This window comes from Orcinus orca, chromosome 11, assembly GCF_937001465.1.
Source record: "Orcinus orca chromosome 11, mOrcOrc1.1, whole genome shotgun sequence".
Taxonomy (NCBI): domain Eukaryota; kingdom Metazoa; phylum Chordata; class Mammalia; order Artiodactyla; family Delphinidae; genus Orcinus; species Orcinus orca.
In genome coordinates this window covers 5,154,995-5,172,389 of record NC_064569.1, presented here as the reverse complement: position 1 = coordinate 5,172,389, position 17,395 = coordinate 5,154,995, and the positions used below count along the sequence as shown (strand labels likewise).

Below are 17,395 nucleotides of genomic sequence, written 5' to 3'. Positions count from 1 at the left end.
ACTGGAGGCAGCAGCAGGGAGCCCCAGTGGAGCTGGGCAGGTGGCAGAGGGGACCTGCGGGCAGAACCTGCAGAGTCCCCAAAGATGCACGTTCAGGGGCAGCTATAGGTCGCCTTAGGATCCGAGGCTGAGAGCTCCTGCCACCCGAACAGCTGCAGTAGGGGTGGCGCCGATGCTCCGTCTTGTAGAGCAAAATCGTTTGCAGTCAACAAGGGACAAAGAAGCCCTCTGGGAAATTGTCTCTAGGAAAGTCAGAATTTATATCCAGATGTCAGTGCAGGGAAAGGGGAACCCCCATGGTCTTTCGCTTAAGGTCATCTGGGTGGCAGACAGTAAAGAGAGCTGTCTAAGGAGTGAGGGGACAGTGTGGGGATGCACCTCTGCTCACTCTTAAAGGTGCTTTGGGCAGGGGTTGAGGTGGGAGCTTGAAATCTAAACACACACACACCTCTTTGTTTATATCTGTAAAAGAGGAAGTCTGCTCATCTGCTCAGGCTGAAATGCTATCACAGTGAGCTGCAGAAAATTTCAGGCCACAGCGTTAGACGAGAGGCTTCCGGACCCCCATTTAATTGTAACAGGGGGCTCTCTCTGAGGATGCTCTGGGAACGCTGGGGGACCAGCGCCTGGCCAGCAGGCACTGTGTCGGCGTGGCTGTCTGCGCGATGCTCAGATGTACATGCCCGATGAGACTGGCTAACAGCGCACAAAGGGGGCGCTCGATAACTCCCGGACCGTGCTGCTTTGCAAGCGCAGGGCAACTAATACCCTCTGGGTCATTTCATCTTAGTCCGAGGATTGCCTGACTTTTTCTCCCTAAAAAGCTGCTTCACCTTCCCCACCCCAAGAGCACAGCCTGATCAGGACCATGACCTTGGGGTCGGCAGAGACCTCGGGGCAGACCAGCATCCCCCCCACCCACCTTGGCAAGAAACATGCTGGTCCAGGCAGCCCAACGCTGCTCACTGGCACCTCACACAAGCTCCTTTCTCTCCCTCGTCCTCTTGCTCCATCTTCGGTACAGGGAGAGCGATCTCCCTTTCATCTCAAGCCACGGTCACCTACTGCACAAGGGGGTGAACGAGGACGCACTTTGGGATAACAGGAAGAAAAGCAAACAGCTTGAAAAACCAACAGCATCCCTTCCCCGCCAAAGCCTAGTTCTGGATGGTGTTGGTGCACTCGGAGACTGCAGCGTTTTCTGAAAGGCTCTGCTACCATCTCCTCAGTACTTTTCCTCTTCCAGCCCCTCGGGTCTGGGAAGAAATCATCCTGCCCCACCTCGTGGCCAGAAGTGGCCAGAACCTCAGAGCACTAACCTGGGATGCTTCCCACCAGCGTGGTAATTAGCCAAGGGTTTAGTCACCACCACAGCCTTGTGAATAACAGTGGTGGGGGGTGGGGGGAGCATCTGTTTCCTTGGAGATTTAGCTGTGTTCGCATGCACTGCAGTGAACTGTTCCCCATGTTCCCTGTGAGCTCGACAATCCCTGGTTCGTATCTGCACGGGGCTCACCGCCCTGGGTGTAGATAGCACGTCATTGTGCCCTAGGACAGTGCCACCCACAGCCTGGTGTCCTGACCTGCAGCCTCGGCATTACCCGGAGCTTGATAGAAATGCACGTTCCTGGGCTCCTTCTCAGACCTACTGAATCAGTATCCCCGGGGGTTGGGGCCCAGGAATCTGCATTTTAACAAGGTCTTCAGGTGATCTGGCTCCACAATGAAGGATGAGAAGTCCTGCCCTGGACCATGCAGGCCCCAGTACCCTGCTCCCATTAATGTCCACAGCCTTTCTTGACTATTAAGGCACTAGACAAAAACAAAACTGAAAAACACATCTTCATTATTGCAATCAATAATGTATTGACTGGACTAATGTATTGATCGGAAGGAATCCCGGCTCCTTGCCTCTCAGGAAACCCCTCCAACCCCTCCCATCGTCATCGACTTTCTTTTCCACCAAAACCAGGTTTGGAATGGAGTTTTAGTCACGGAAGCATCTTTGAGAGACTAAGCTGTGCTTGGAAATTCAGAGTCATGAGGACCCTGTCACCAAGATGCGATGCGACATCACAGAGCCCCGACGAGCTGGCCCCAGCCCATCAGAAGTCAGCAGGACCAAAAAGGAAGCCAGACAGCAGGCAAGTGACTGTTGACATAGAAAATGCAAACTTTAGCCCCGCCTTTGAGCTTTTCCAGCCTGTTGCTGTGAAATGACCAATTGCTGCTGACACTTAAGCACGGAGGACTCCGAACCGTTTTGATGAGTTGACTGGTCCTAAGAGGTCAATCTCATTTTATTTTTATGGGTATTTTTAAAAGCTGCTTATGTGGGGAAGGGCAACGACTTTCCACATGCTTCAAACTGCGGACAGCAGAGAGTTGGTGAGAGATGAGCCACAGTGCAGGAGGACAAACCAACAGACCACTCTTCCCTGCAGGAGGGGCCTTGGAGAACATCAAAATATAAACCCCCTGCTTGACAGAGGCGGAAACTGAGGCCCAGAGGGGAAGACTCCCCCTGGAGGATAAAAGCTTATGCACAAGGTCACTATCCATCTGTCCCCTCCTGACCCCAAGCCCAATAGCAGGTAGGAGTTCAGGATAATTCAGCCTGACTCTTAGCCTGGTGGGATTCCAGAAAATCTCTGTGACCGAGTGGTATTTGAACTGGAAAATCACTTTTCCAAAAGACACCTGATCTCTTTGCCACATCATCCCCTGGCCCCTGTGGGTAATTTCCCACCGCTGACAGCAACCTGGGCAAAAGTCCCTGGATATCAGGCCTCTGAGCGCAGTTTCCAGGGCAGTTTCCTGCTGCTTCCCGCTGCTCTGTTGCATCTTCCAAGAGGTTGGGGATACCCCCTGGCAGGGGCCCCTCAAGTTGCCCACTGGAATTCTCAGGCCAAGGATCTGGGGGCCTTTGAAGCCTCGGCTCCCCCCACATCTGCCCTGGATCTCTGAGTAGCACCTCCTGGGGCTCCTGCACGGATGGACGAGGGGCAGGTCATCCTCCATTCACTGGACGTCCAGCTACACCAGGACTGCTGGGTAGAGACCCCAGCAGACTCTCAGCCCTGAACGGACTCACACATCACATGTGGCTGGACACGCAGGGACCCCGTGGAGTGACCGAGGGCTGATGAAAAGCCCTTCCAACCAAGAGGTGCCCGGCTCCCAGGGCAGCCCCAGGGTTTCCCAACCCACCTGCGGGAGAAACAGGAGCAGTGGTGGCTCCCTCTAGTGGCGCTGTCGGCAATGGCAGGTGGCTGGGGAACCATAAAGGGAGCAGGTAACTGCGGGAAAGGATGGAGCTGATGAGCGTGGCCCAGATTCTTATAGATTTTGGAGGAAGTTGTTTTGTTTTGTTTTGGGGAAAAGCACTGGCGATCTCTGGCTGCAGGCCTCAGAATCCGCAACAAGCCCAAGGGCCCCGAGCACTACCCTCCTACCCAAGACTCCTCTTCCAGCCACTCACTGCCTCACCGTGGACAAACCCTCTTCATTTCTCTGGGTCTTGTTTTCCTCCACATGACCTCCCATCCCTGAGATGCTCTGAGTCTCAAATGAGCCCACAGTCTACTGCTCACCCAAGAGGAAACACAGCATTGCTCATACAACCTACACCTGGAGGGGGCCTGACAGTCACCAAGCACTGCCACAAAGAGCACAGTGACCGTCTGACGCTTGATAACAATCGAATCATTACGGATCTCCCTAGGCAAGAGGAGAGGGCTCTCGTTTTCCATCAGGGGCCTGGAAATCAATTTGCCCTCAGTTATCCAAGTGATGGAATTAAAGTCTATCCAAGTGGGAAGAGACATTGGCGATCACTGGGTCCGATTCTTCATTTCTCAGGCAAGGTGGAGGACCAGGGGATAAAGACATGCCAAGTGTCGACGTGCATCAGACGGTGAGTTTAGTGGCAGAGCCGGGACTGGGCCCCGGGTCTCCAGCCTCTCGGCCCACAGCTTCTGCCGTTCCGCCGTGTTGTCACGTGGCTGTCCACGCGTGAGCTGAAGGGTGGCCCTGAGACCTCCCCTCGGGCGGCCCAGCGGGCTCCCTGGCCACGAGCCAGCGTAACTGAGCTCAGGCAGCAGCGTCCTCTGACATCAGCCCACGGCGCCCACGAGTGGCCTGGTGAATCAGTTTTCTGCTACCTCACCTCAAAACAAAGACAAGAGTCACTCCTGGAACGGTGCCTCCCAAAGGCAGACCGATGGCAGAGAGCAGGACAGTCTGAGGGCGGCCTGTGACATCGGGCCTCCTGCTGTCCATCCATCCACTCTGGACAAGGCCTCCGTGGGCCCCTCCAGGGGCCAGGATAGAGGTGTCCTCAGCCTGCCACTGATGTTTCTTCTTCTCCCAGACCGATTCCGGTTCTCCTACTGGAGCGCCCCACGCACCCTGGCTTTTCTTCCCCCATTGTCTTGGCCTCAGGTGATTCTGGTCTCCTGCGTCCCACTCTGGTGTGACTGCCCAGGAGGTGACAATACCTTGCCTGCCAAGGCCAAGGCCAGCCGGGTCCCCAACCTTCCCAGGTGCACGAGACTCAGAATAAATCATGGAAATGCAGATGCAGCCCGTCCTGGATGTGCGGTCAGGGAGACAGACAGCGGGGACGGCAGCAGATGACACTACCCACCCACCACCCCCCCTGCTGCCGTCCACCCCCGGATTCCTGGAGAGAAGGAAGTGGGGCTGGGAGGGAAAGCCAAGCTGTGCCTGGGGACAGAGTCTGGTGGGTGACGTCACCCGCAGGGCAGCTTCCGGGAGCGGGTCGCTGGGTCTCCAGCACAGCCACAGAGGGTGGTCCGGCCCCTGGGTCTCCCCTTTCTCCCCCGCAAGCTGGGAGTCATCCTCGCCTTCGCTCTTTCTCTCTGTCCACTTCTCACCAACCCCACCATGGACAGCCTGGTCCACCCACCAGCCGCTCTCACCGGGATTATCCCACCCGCTTCCCAACTGGAAATTCTGTTAGAATTGAAGTCCAGACATGTCCCTTCTTCCGCTCAGAACCCTGCAGGAATGGCTTCCTTTCCAACTCCACATACAAGCACAGTCCTTTCAGGGCCTCTAAGGCCCTGGCTGGACAGAGCCCACCCTCAGCACCCAGTCAACCCTGACCTCGCGTCCTGCTGGCTCACTGCCCTCCAGCCGCACCGGCCCCCTTGCTGTTCCTGGAACACGCCAGCGAGGCTCGCACCTCAGGGCCTTTGCACTTTCTGTTCCTCCATCTAGAACGCCGCCCTCACTCCTTGACCCCCTCTGCTCTTTACTCAGACATTCCCTTCTAGGTCAGCCTTCCCCTGTCTCCCCTGCTTTAATCTGGTCCTCACACTCCCCTACCCGCTGCTGTATTTCACGGGCCCCTTTCTGGATGTTCCTCGGTGGCGTTTGTACTCACCTAGCATAGAGTGTATTTTAGTTACTTATTCTATCGATTGCCTATCTCCTCCAGCAGAAGCTAAGCTTCTTAAGAGCCTGAGTCCTTGGTTTTGTCCATTGGCCCACAGCAGGCACTCAACGAACACTTGTTGAATGAAGAAGCAAACAGATCACAGACACAGTTTGGGAAACAGACCTTCACAGGAGATGTCAGAGTTGCGAGGCTTCTTCGGTAAGAGGAGAAGCCTGGGAGACAAAAGTGTGTGTGTGTGTGACGCAGCGATGCTTGCGGCCACCCTCACTTACAGGAAACAACGTGTAAGCGCTTGATGACTTATACGCGAGCGTGTTAACGGCATATATTAACCAGAGCCAACATTCATTCAATCACATCCTCACTCACTCATCCACCGGACACTTTGTGAGGGACAAGTCCACGTCCGGTGCTTTGCTAGAGACATCGGGTGGGCACTTCGCTGAGGAGATGGTCCCCGCTGCCGGGGCTTCTGCAGTTTGGTGACGAAGCCCCCTGCCCAGCACACAGATCTGGGAGGGTCCGGGCATTAAAGCAAACGGTAACCTCAGCAACACCTAATTAGGAAAGTCAATTCAAGGCAAGAAAATCAGCCTGCGTTTTGTCACCAAGAGGAAAGGATACTTGGACGAGCGGCCACTGGCGGGAACGTCCCCTTCCAGAGCACCCTGGAAGGATGCTGGAGGGAGGGAGGGAGGGAGGCGAGGAGGAGGGATTTCCCGGAAGTAGAAACTTCTCTCCTTCCCCTGGGGAAGTGGGTTACACACTAGAAAGGAGCCTCCGCTGTCCTGGGACGCCCTGCGCGTGGCATCATATGGCCTTGACATCTGTCCACAGGCACGTCTATAGGAGAGGCGGGCCGCTCCTCAACCGTGGGTGACACATCCTGCTCCCTTGGAAGACATCCCCTATCCGGGGTGGGGTCACAGCAGAGGGTGATCAAGCGTCCTTTCTGATGCCATCTGTGGGTGGCACCTGGGGCGCTGGCTGGGTGCCCAGGCACCTTGGATAGCTGCCTTTGTCATGACTTAGCATGACGTGTCTGCTTAACTTAGCTGTTGATGTTGGCACACAGCGAAGCGCACGGCCTCCGAGACTCTGCGTGTGTTTATTGGTGGTCCTCCATGGCCACCCTTTTCCTAGACGGGCCTGCAGCACAGCCATGCACTTGCCCACATCGCTCGACCCCTGACCTCTCCACACCTGGTCTCTTCGATCCACACCACCAGCTCTCACCTCCCCGCCCCAGCTTCACCCCCATATCCTGGGCCCCATCTTTAAATTAGCCAGTGGGTCTGGTCCCAGCTTTTTCCAGCCTGGTCAAGGCTCGCGGGAGGCCACCGGAGGGGGTCTCGTCTTCTGGAGGAGCTGAGGGTCCGGACCCTCTTTTCCCAGCCACTATCAGAAGTGGAGGTGTAGGTCTCCTGGCTTGGACCTCTGTGCCAGCCTCTTCCCTTCCTTCCTGCCAGGGATGAATCAGAAGAAAAGGAGGTGAGTTAGTGGTGGGGGGCTGGGCTGCACGAGGAGAGTGGCCCCAAGAGGCCTTGGACGGACGGCCAGCCCCTTTTCTTAGCTCCTGTGCATGCTGGTCCCCCACCTGGCCCCATTCCTGGCCTCTCTGGTTTACCCAAACCCTACCTGCCACCCCACAAGCCCTCCAAGGGTCCCTGCAACCCATCAGCAACTGCTGAGCTGTGAACGGCTCTTGCAGAAGCTGCCTTTGTATACCGTGGTCATCAACACCCCACCTTTAATGGCCTCTCAGTCCCCCAAAATTAAGCCCAAGCAATCCGCTCAGCTTCCAGGCCCAGGAAGGTGACGTTTCATACAATTTACTAGCTGGGCTCCCTTCTCTCTGACACCTGCACTGTCCTGCTGGGTCCCAGGGCCAACTTTGACCCTCAGATCCACCAGGCATACGCTTCCTCCGTGAAAGAGTCCTTGCTACAGCCTGGCTCTCCCCTCTGCCACCCACTGGAGCCTCCTGCCTCCCCCTCCCACTTTCCTCCATCCCCCATCCCTCCCAGCCCAGCCGAGCCTCAGTGCCGCCCGTGAGCCCCTCTGGCCGCACCAACACGACTGAGCTCTCTCTTCCCTGATTTCCTGCTGCCCTTACAGTCAGTCCCACGTGATATCAGACGTCAGTGTTTTCTACTGGAAAGTAGGTGAGATTTGGGACCCAGTGTTCTGTGTTCAAGGTGTGCCTCTACCGCGCCCTGGGCTGAGAAAGCCAAGTCCCAACTCAGCCACCGGATGTGAAGGCGCGTTGCTGTAACTCCCACAAAGCCCTTCAGGAACAGGCCAGGGTTGCCTTGGACATGCTCCTCCAGGTCTCCTCCCCACCTCCACAGAGCCAAACATCTATCCCTCTGCCACTCAGTCAAAAGGGGGGAAGTTTATCTAACCTGAAAGGACACATGTGCCCCCATGTTCATTGCCACACTAAGAGCCAAGACACGGAAGCAACCTAAGTGTCCATCAACAGAGGAACGGATAAAGAAGATGTGGTACATAGATACAATGGAATACTACTCAGCCATGAAAAAGAATGAAATAATGTCATTTGCAGCAACGTGGATGGACCTAGAGATTATCCTACTGAGTGGAGTAAGTCAGACAGAGAAAGACAAGTATCATGTAACATCACCTACGTGTGGGATCCAAGAAAATGATGCTGACAGTGCAGAGAATATATTTGCTAGTGATGATGTGGAAACACTGAGCACCGACTTAACCAAAAATTGTGGCAGCAAGTGGGCATACGGGTTCCTCTCAAGACAATAGGTGCTGTCCCATCACACCGAGTAGAAGTCAAAGTTGCTACAGCAGCCCATGAGGCTCTACCCCTCATGCCTCCCCACCCTACCAAGCTGACCTCATCCCCATCGCCCTCCCCTGCTCCCTGTGCTCCAGCGGCAAGGACCCCTCTGCTGTTCTGGTTCTCAGCTACACCCTCTGTCCTCCCACCTCAGGGCCTTTGCACGTGCCGTCGCTTGGTCTAGAAGGCCACCTCCCCACACACCCACGGGGCTCTCCTTCCCATCCTTTGGGTCGTTGCTCAGATGCCATTTCTCAGTTGGGTCATCCCTGCCCCCGCTCCCTTAGTGAACACTGCGTTTCTTCCCAGCATGGCCCACATCACTCCCACGGGTGCTTACTCCTCTCCATATTACGTATAACCGTCCCTGTAGAGCACTGCCTCTATATAATGAGAGGCTGACAGCGATGTTTTCTTTCAGTGTTTCCTTACCCTCCCCACTGGAGTGAGAGCTCTGTGAGAACAGAAGCATTTACAGAGAAAAACGAAGGAAAATACCGGAAACTAACTGTTCAAATAATTGAAAGCGGTTGCCTTATCTAAGGACTTGAGTTCCTGGGGAGGAGAGAAGCAAGGCCTGCTGAGTTTCCTCAGAAGCCTTACAGTATTATTGGGCTTTTCAAATCATGGGCGGGTATGACTTTAACAAAAATTAAAATGATTCCTAAATATACTGTTTTTCACCTCCCCAACCCCTAATCATATTTCATTCCAATGCCAAGGAAGTGAGGGCTAGATTTCCTATTTTTTGTGTTATTAGTCCTAGATGTTATCTCCTTCCTCTCGTCCACCTCTCTCTCTCTAACCCACCTCCTCCGATCCATCCCCAAGGCCGGAAGCTCCCACCTCCTCCATCGCTGTCAAATCCAATCACTTCTTTCTATCTCCATCACTATCACTCTAGTGCCATCTTTCACCTGGATGTTGGCAAAAGTTTTGTAACGGGTCCACCTGCATCCATCCAGTCCATCCAACCCAGTGTCTTGTGCTGAGACTGCCTTGCTCCAAGCGTGCCCTTTCCTTTGTTCCCTTGGCAACCCCGTCTCTTGTACTCACCGAGTTAATCCCACTACAGGGCCTTCGGACATACTGTTCACTCTACCTGGAATGACATTTCTGGAAACTTTGCCTATCTAAACTTCTTTATATAATTCACATATCATTAAGTCAAAACCTCCCATTTCAGGCTCTTATAGAACTGGTATGTGAATGTACTTTGTAACGCTTGTCACAGTTGCAGTTTTATACTGGGCTTTACTGGATGAACAGGTGCCTCTAGCCCCACCATCAGCACTAACACACACACCACATCATCATCATCATTGTCGTCATCAGTTCTGTTAAAGGAGGAAATCATTTGTTCCGTTTATCATTCTATCGCCATTGCCTAGCACACAGTAGGAGCTCAGTAAATATTTATCAATAATTTGTTAAAACACTACCTTTTGCTACTGCAACAGGCAATATGTATTGCTTGGGTTTGAATAACATTTATTAATCTGCCTCACCTCTGCCCTAAGACTCTTAGGACTTGGAGACTGCATGCTTTTTTTAAAAAATAACTTTATTTAGTTATTTATATTTTAAATTTTGGCCGTGTTGGGTCTTCGTTGCTGTGCGCGAGCTTTCTCCAGTTGCAGCGAGCGGGGGCTACTCTTCCTTGCAGTGCATGGGCTTCTCATTGCGGTGGCTTCTCTTGTTGTGGAGCACGGGCTCTAGGCACGCAGCCTTCAGTAGTTGTGGCACGTGGGCTCAGTAGTTGTGGCTCGCAGGCTCTAGAGCGCAGGCTCAGTAGTTGTGGCACATGGGCTTAGTTGCTCCACGGCATGTGGGATCTTCCCAGACCAGGGCTTGATCCCGTGTCCCCTGCATTGGTAGGCGGATTCTTAACCACTGCACCACCAGGGAAGTCCAGCACGCTTTTCTGTAAAGCCCTGCCACTCACTTCTCTATAAGCCTGTGGTTCCCATCTTTACATATAATTTCTGGAAATATGTATTTATATAAAATCTGCAAAAGGTTGTGTTGTATGGGGTTTCTATGCTGGAGCACTAAGGTATGATGAAATCCTTCCTTACACTTTGCCTTGTAGATATAACATCCATATCTATCTCCAGCACTTCACACATGATCCTTCAATATGTTACCTTCCTTCATAATTCAACACACATTCAATTGGCTGAATCCCAGTGAACAACTGATTCAGCACTTTCGGCAAACCTAACGATTTTTATCTCCTCTCAGCTCTGCTAACAACTTTGCTTGGTGCTGTCAATTTCTCTGTGTTCCCCTCATTTTTATAAAACAAGGGCAAAAAAATGCAACAAAGTAGCAAAATTATTGCACATGCATAACTATACAGAAAAGATGGTGACATGGGCCGGCTGACAGGGCCGCCATGAGAACGACCATCTGTCAGCTAATGCACAAAATAACAAATCCAACATAAGATAGGGCATCGGGGGATCTAAATTTGAACACCTAATTTGAGCACCACTTGTTTATACTGCCTGTGCAATTAAGGACTACCTAGTAATCCTGTATTAATTTAACCCTTTACTGAGTAAAGCAAGTTTGAATTCATCCATTTTTCCCTACTTATTCAGAATCGTATGATAAAACAAACATTCTTTAACGTTCCTTCTAAAAAGAATAAGCCTGCCAGGTTGTCTCCTTTAAATTAACTCCCCTTCAGACACAAGCTAAAATAGTCAGAGGGAGTCTTAAATTTTTTACGTCTGCGATATATTACAATTGAACAACGCAATTTGAGGATCCTCATGCGTATATTTTTAAAACACCATTTCCTTTGCCCCCAAAATCAGCTCTTGGCAATTGCTATCGGGGGAGTCACATCTTCAAATGGGCTGCAATTCCCAGAGCTTGGGCCATGCCCCACGTGCAGGGGAAAGTGAGGACCAGAATCTGGATGATCCTGCCTCTTGCTGGATCCAGTGCAAACCACTGACCATCTCAGTCTCGTGTCTACACTGGCTGGTCTAGACTCAACAGCTGTTTCCCAACCATTCCGGCATTCCTGTGAGTGATGTGGAATTTGGCATCCCCTGAAACCTTGAGCTGGATCGAAGTTGCTGCTCCTCTGGGGTACGTCACCAAACCCTGTGCAACCCCTGAGAGATGGGGAGGCCGCATGCAGCAAGGCGAGGGCTACGTCAGGCTCCAGACACCCACAGGGAGACTGTCGGTCTCTCCCAAGTCTTAGGGTTCACCATTATCTTTAACAGCATGAGGCCAAGACATGGAAGCAGCCTAAATGCCCATCGACAGAGGAATGGATAAAGAAGATGTGGTACATATATACAATGGAATATTACTCAGCCATGAAAAAGAATGAAATAATGGCATTTGCAGCCACATGGATGGACCTGGAGATTGTCATATTGAGTAAAGTAAGTCACACAGAGAAAGAAAACTATCGTATATTGCTTACATGCAGAATCTAAAAAGAAATGATACAAATGAACTTATCTACAAAACAGAAACAGACTCACAGACTTAGACAGCGAACTTATGGTTACCAGGGGTGGAAGGGTCGGAGGAAAGGATAGATTGGGAGCTTGGGATCGACACGTACACACGGCTATATTTAAAATGGATACCCAACAAGGACCCACTATATAGCATAGCACAAGGAACTCTGCTCAATGTTACGTAACAACCTAAGTGGGAAAATGTAAAACTGAATCACTTCGCTGCACACCTGAAACGATCACAACCTTGTTATTCAACTATACTCCAATATAAAATAAAAAGTTAAAACAAAAGAGCATGTGGACATTATAATTAGCAACAAAAGGCAAACTACACAAGATGCCACTTAATGCCCGTCAAGTTAACAGTCACCCTTCCCAACTAGAACATTCAGAGCTGGTTGGTGACATAAATACTCTCACAGAGAGCTGGAATCTCTTCTGTTTGTCTTTTCATTTCTATCCATTGACCAAGGTGGAAATAATCCTTCTGATTCTAAAACGTACACACTCTTTGCCTTTGGAGTCGCACAGAACCGGTTTTAGCCCAGTTACTTATGTGGTGACCTCGTCTGATAAATGGAAATAATAATTGAAGCTGTCTTACAGTGTGACGGTTTACGGTAATATTTTTGTGCAGCACAATGTTTAGTAATTGGTAGCTGTGTCTATTATTGTTATTAACATACCTCTGGTCTTTTTCCTATGCATATATACATGTGTATAAATGTCAATGTGCACTTTTTATGTTCCCACAAGGTGCTTTTGTGTGCCAAAAAGATTATTTAGAGGATCCATGGCTTTGATAAACAAATATTCAATTTATGAAGGTTATAAATCTTTCAGTTGAGTTCTTCCGGAAGCTTCTGAGTTTAACGGACACATTTTACTACCTCATTAATAAGCAGAGGTTGCCTGTGGTGTTTTTCGAAAGCCTGAACTCCTTTAGAGTCTTGGAAAGCAATAAGAGGAAAGCACCTTTAAAGATACATGTTATGAATGGAATGTTTGCGTCGCACCAAAATTCATATGCTGAAGCCCGAGCTCCCCACCCCAAGGGCAGCTATCTTTGGAGACGGGGCCTCTAAGGAAGTAACCAAGCTTAAATGAGGTGCGAGGGGTAGGGCCCGGTCCTGTGGGATTGGTGTCCATATACAAGAGACACTGGAGCTCGTGTGTGTGCCAAGAAAGGGTGATGTGAGGACACAGCCAGAAGGTGAGAAGGCGGCGGTCCTCAAAAATGGGAAGAGAGCCCTCCCCAGAAACTGAATCTGCTGGCACCTTGATCTTGGACATCCAGCCTCCAGAGCTATGAGAAAATAAATTTAATAATTTAATTACTTGTTTAAGCCACCCAATCTGTGACACTGCATTATGGTAGCCTTAGCAGACTGATACAATATGAGAAGTAGAGATTCCTCCCTTACATCCAGGAAAAAAAAAAAAAAAAGTCAGAGGTCAGAGTAGGAGAAGAGCAGGGACCCAAACCCATTAGATGGTAGCATCCCCAGAGATGGCCAGACTTCGGAGGGAACGGCTGTTGGTGCACTAAGGTGGCCAGACCCGAGACTGGGGTTCCCAGGACCCACAGTTAAATTTGAATTTCAAATGATTCTGCAATATTTGGGACATTCTTATCCTACAAAATTTCACTGTTATCTGAAATCCGAATTAACTGGGCATCCTGTATTTTATCTGGCAACCTACCCAGTACGGGTACAATTTTCTGAAGGGCATTTTAGTAATACAAAATGTCAGAATCTTTAAGGCGTACATAATTGTTAGCACAAAAATTCCACTTCTGGGAATTTATTCACAAGAAATCATCAGCAAATAGATAAGCATGTACAGGTAAGGATATGTGTTGCTTACAATCACGAAAAACAATTAATAGAAGAGTGGTTAAATAGTAATGGTATTTTTGTGTAAAATCTAAAATTTTGTTCTAAAAAATTTTGTTCTAAAATTTACACTTTAAGATGAAAAGATTTCCAGAATATATTATTGCATTTTAAAAGGTAATAAAGTTTATGTTTGATTTCATTTTTTAAAGTATTTTATATGTACAAGACACATAAATACACACTCACAAATCATCTGGAATAACTATACCAAGATGAAAGGAATGATCTCTGGGTTGTGGGATTATTGGTGACTTATTTTGCTCTATACACCTTTATTCATTTTCAGCTGAACTTTGAACAACTCAGGGATCTAGGGTGCTGACCCTCCACACAGTCAGAAGTCTGAGTCACCCTCGTCCACATCCTCGGGTTCAACCAGCCTTGGACTGTGTGCTGTAGTGTGCATTTACTGAGAAAACTCTGTGTGAAAGTGGACCCATTCAGTTCAAACCCACGTCGTTCAAGAATCAACTGCATTATCTTCATAATCTGGAGGGGGGGCGGGGAAGAACCAGTAACTTAAAAAAAAAGAATTATGCAAAAGCATTCTTGGATAATCTTAAAATCTGCAGCAGCAAGCCCATGTGTGGATTTAGGAATTCCTCACCTAAAGTCAGGTACATGTTTCTTGTCCTAGTTTGGTGTTGATTTACCTAAGCTATGACATTTTTCTTTTGCTAAAGGGCGGCAAAGAAGAACCTGGATGTAATAGATACTTGCTGTTTTGTTTGTTTGTTTGTTTGTTTGTTTGTTTGTTTGGGGAGGGAGACTGCTGCATTTTTGGTTACCCAGCACCTATGCTGTCTCTTCTTTTCCTTTCAGAGAACCAGCTCTCCTCTGGAAAAGCAATCTCCACACTCCACACTCAGCCTGTAGGCTTTGGGTGAAAGTGACTCCAGCACTGGCTCCAAGGCTGTGCAGGTGACCCAGATATGTCCAGTCAGAGCAGACCATTCCCCTGGTCTAATAATCTGCCCAGATAAGAGAATGAGGTGGAATTCTGACCAATGAAAATCAGATCATGGATTTTTCCAGGTCAATAAAAGACTCTGTTTGTTGGGCTAGAACCTGGGAGGATATGTCTGGAGCTACTAGCCATCTTACCATCATCTACAGTCAACATGGACAGCAGAATTACATTAAGAGGGATGAAAAAATGTCACTTCCTGGATCATGCTGGACTCGGAGACCAACTTTTTAAAAGAATTCTATTATTTTCAAATAACATACTATGGATCTTAGACTTATCTTGAATTTTCCAGCACAGGCTCTGGATAATTTAATTGATATAGGAATTAAATTAATTGAGTCTAATAGCACTAGCTAAAAGCGCTACTTATAGGTATGGGTAGAATTTCATGGGCGGAAATACCCTAAACAAGTGGAGGGTTGCTAGGCAACCTGTAGATTTAGGACATGTTCTACATTTAATGATTTTGTCTTGCTTCCCGTATTGGTCTTCTCAGGACAGCCTAAATGTCTCATACTCAGCTTTTTTCAATACATTACAAAACTTCAGCAGTTAGAGCTATTCATTAAATTACCTGGGCATCCTGGACTTTCATTTGCTAAATTTGGTAAAATTCATTTGCTAAACGACTACTAAAGAGTCATTCGACCCCTACAACCTTCCATGCTTCGTCCTGTTCTATGGTATCCTGCTAAGGGAAGCCCAGTTGTAAATGAACTTTTATTAAACCCTTTTTGATTAAATTGGTTTGAGCCAGCGTTTTAGTCTCTTGTAACCAAAAGAAAGCTAACTGGCCCCATTTAATTATAGAATCACCAACACCTAAGTTCTATAGCCTAATTAAAATAATAACAATACTTTATTCATCACTTCCTGTGTTCAAGATATTTTAACTACATTATCTCATGAATAAGCCTACCCAGCCTTTGAGATAGACATTATTTTCTCTATTTCACAAATAAGGAATCTGAGGCTCCACGAGGTTAAATAGTTACCCCAAATCACATAGCAAGATGGAAAGAACCAGGATATCAAGACACCAGCCCTACATTCCGCCACTGCGCCACACCACCTTCTGGTCTAGACTTAGAATTTTGGTCTCACATCACAGACAGAACTCTTTTGTTGGGCTTGGGTTCACTACTAGTTGAGCTAAAATAACCCCCAGAAAGTCTAACTTCCCACAGATAGCTCTGGTTGAAGCCAAGCACAGGAAAAGCTCACAATAGAACCTCATTTAAAGTGGGTGGAGGAAGTCTCCTCAGTGCTACCATTTTCCTCTAACTTCCCAGAAGCTATCAAGACCTGAGAGCAAGTTTGGGGTTCACTTGAGTCGTGTCAAATGCCCAGCAGCATCATGCAACCTCCAGAGCATTAATCAAAGCTGACTCCATCGGTGACGTTGGCTGGATAACTGCAAAGTTTCCACTTTATAAGCACACTGTCTTACGCCGTCTAAGATGGACATGAGCTATCTCCAGATTTCCAATAAATCATTTCTGTTTCTTATACTTATATGAAAATATAATAAAATGGTTCGTGTGCATTTACCCGTGAGATGACATTCAATATGCAATTCATCTCGTTTGTTATTTCTCACAGTAACCCAACATCCCTCCCAAGAAACCGAGGTACAACACATAGGTGAGACTGTTCAAAGTCAGGCAGGCCAATGGCAGACAGATGAATCTGCCCGCTTTTCAGAAGCAACTGAGTCACCTGGACCATGGAATCACATTTCATTTAGGCTGCAAAGCGATCGGAGGTCAAGGGAAGTGCTCTTGCTGTCCCCAGGTTCTGCTCTCCACCGAGAGCACCCACGATAATACCTGCAGCCTCTGGTGTGTGGATGTTACGATGCTACAGTTCCCCAGGACAGCAAAGGTGGGAGATGGACACCTGTAGAAGCCTGGAGGGATGGAGACTGGCAGGCAAAGCTTTTCCTTCTGAATAACTCTACTTGTCAAACGGCTCCCCTTGATGACTTCCTGGCAGCCCTGACTATTTTATGGAGGAAGTTCCAGGCACAAAAGAGACGCTGTTCCTTCCCACCTGCTCCCGGCAGCCTGAAGGAAGGCATCTCTGGCTCCCTGAGGGTCAAGGGGAGCCAACGTGGCCAGAAGAGATGGGGTTTGTGAGACCCATGCCCCTGAGGTCAGCAGGATAGTGACACCTACCCCCACCCCACCTTCTCTCCACATCCTCCAAGAGCACGTGGGCCTCTTCCACTTTCAAGAAACTCTTAGAGGCAGACAGTTTCTGCAGCCTGGTGCAGCAGCATCCCAAATACGATGGCTCTTTTCAATTCGACCTCCAACCCGCAGAGCCCACACTCAGCCCGTCCATCCAAAGCTCCCAGCAGATGCTCAGTACGTGACCCAAACCTCTTCCACTTCGTTTCCCACAGGCGCCTTCCCTCAGGAGCACATCAGGGGCACTGCTTTGAGAGAGGTCTGTCCCCACACAGGCAGTGAAGGATCGCCTCGTCCACAATAATAAAACTGACCCCAAACAGCTGCCATCCATGATACACAGTGTCAGCGATGAAACATCCCTCCCGACTACAGTGGACCACTCCTACACCTCTCCCCACGATGTGCTGGGCCAGGGCCCCCACTCTCTAGCCTCTTTCCCACTCCTGTCCTCACATCAGCCAGCATTTGGGATCATTCCAGAACAGCATCTGAGCAGGTCCTGTCTCTGATTGACAACGTTTGCTGCTCCCACAGGCATCAGAAGTTCCAATGCATCGAACTCCTAACAGCTTCATGGCTCTTCACCATCTGA

The 17,395-nt window shown here is 49.4% G+C and overlaps 1 protein-coding gene across 2 annotated transcripts in view; it reads right to left on the bottom strand.

The window, feature by feature from the left end:
• Positions 1–5,721: 5,721 nt before the first annotated feature.
• The window catches only part of KCNA6 (potassium voltage-gated channel subfamily A member 6), a 33,042-nt gene continuing 21,368 nt past the window's right edge, over positions 5,722–17,395 (bottom strand). For both annotated transcript variants that reach the window (XM_049693860.1, XM_033404272.2), the window contains one exon: positions 5,722–6,887. The gene's annotated coding sequence lies outside the window, so the exon portion shown is untranslated. The remainder of the gene's footprint in view (positions 6,888–17,395) is intronic.